The 1,258-nt window shown below is 38.2% G+C and overlaps 1 non-coding gene across 1 annotated transcript; it reads right to left on the bottom strand.

Annotated features, from left to right (window-relative positions):
* Positions 1 to 746: 746 nt before the first annotated feature.
* Positions 747 to 854, bottom strand: LOC112746459 (small nucleolar RNA R71). Its single transcript, XR_003174342.1, has one exon. It is a non-coding gene; the product is annotated as a small nucleolar RNA R71 (small nucleolar RNA).
* Between the last annotated feature and the right edge of the window lie 404 nt (positions 855 to 1,258).

The following is a 1,258-nucleotide window of genomic DNA, read 5'->3' as shown; positions in this document are numbered from 1 at the left end:
CTCATCTCTTTCTATTTATTTATTTAATTACTAACACTTCTCTTCTACTCATAATTCGAACCCCTCTCTCTCTTCTCTGTTCGAATTACTCATCTACTCTCTTTTCTCATTCTTCTATTCTTCTACTCTTATACTCACATAAAGAAATTTCTATACTGTGACATAGAGGATTCCTATTCTCTCTTTGTTCTCTTCTTTTTCATATGAGCAGGAACAAGGATAAGGACATTCTTGTTGAAGCTGATCCTGAACCTGAAAGGACTCTGAAGAGGAAGCTAAGAGAAGCTAAAGCACAACACTCCGGAGAGGACCTTACAGAAAATTTTGAAAAAGAAGCAGACATGGCAGCCAAACCCAACAACAATGGTGGAGATGCAAGGAAGGTTCTTGGTGACTTTACTTCACCAACATCTGACTTCTATTGAAGAAGCATCTCAATTCCTGCAATTGGAGCAAACAACTTTGAGCTTAAGCATCAATTAGTTTCTCTAATGCAGAAGAATTACAAGTTTCATGGACTTCCATTTGAAGATTCTCATCAGTTCTTAGCTAAATTCTTGCAAATCTGTGACACTGTTAAGACCAATGGGGTTAATCCCAAGGTCTACAGACTTCTGCTTTTCTCCTTTGCCGTAAGAGACAGAGCTAGGATATGGTTGGACTCACAACCTAAAGAAAGCCTGAACTCTTGGAAAAAGTTGGTCAATACTTTCTTGGCCAAATTCTTTCCACCTCAAAAGTTGAGCAAGCTTAGAGTGGAAGTCCAAACCTTCAAACAAAAGGAAGGTGAATCCCTCTATGAAGCTTGGGAAAGATACAAGGAATTTATCAGAAGGTGTCCTTCTGACATGCTTTCAGAATGGAGAATCTTATGTATATTCTATGATGGTCTGTCTGAATTGTCCAAGATGTCATTGAACCACTCTGCTGGTGGATCTTTTTATCTGAAGAAAACACCTGCAGAAGCCCAAGAACTCATTGAAATGGTTGCAAATAACAAGTTCATGTATACTTCTGAAAGAAATCCTGTGAATAATAGGATGACTCAGAAGAAAGGAGTTCTTGAGATTGATACTCTGAATTTCATATTGGCTCAGAATAAAATATTGACTCATCAAGTCAATATGATTACTCAGAATTTGACTGGAATGCAAGCTGCATCCAGCAGTGCTAAAGAAGCCTCCTCTGAAGGAGAAACTTATGACCATGAGAATCCTGCAATGGAAGAGGTGAATTACATGGGAGAATCTTATGGAAA

Source organism: Arachis hypogaea, chromosome 14, assembly GCF_003086295.3.
Source record: "Arachis hypogaea cultivar Tifrunner chromosome 14, arahy.Tifrunner.gnm2.J5K5, whole genome shotgun sequence".
Taxonomy (NCBI): Eukaryota; Viridiplantae; Streptophyta; class Magnoliopsida; order Fabales; family Fabaceae; genus Arachis; species Arachis hypogaea.
Note: the sequence above shows the minus strand (reverse complement) of the source record. Positions and strands in the feature narration are given on the sequence as shown.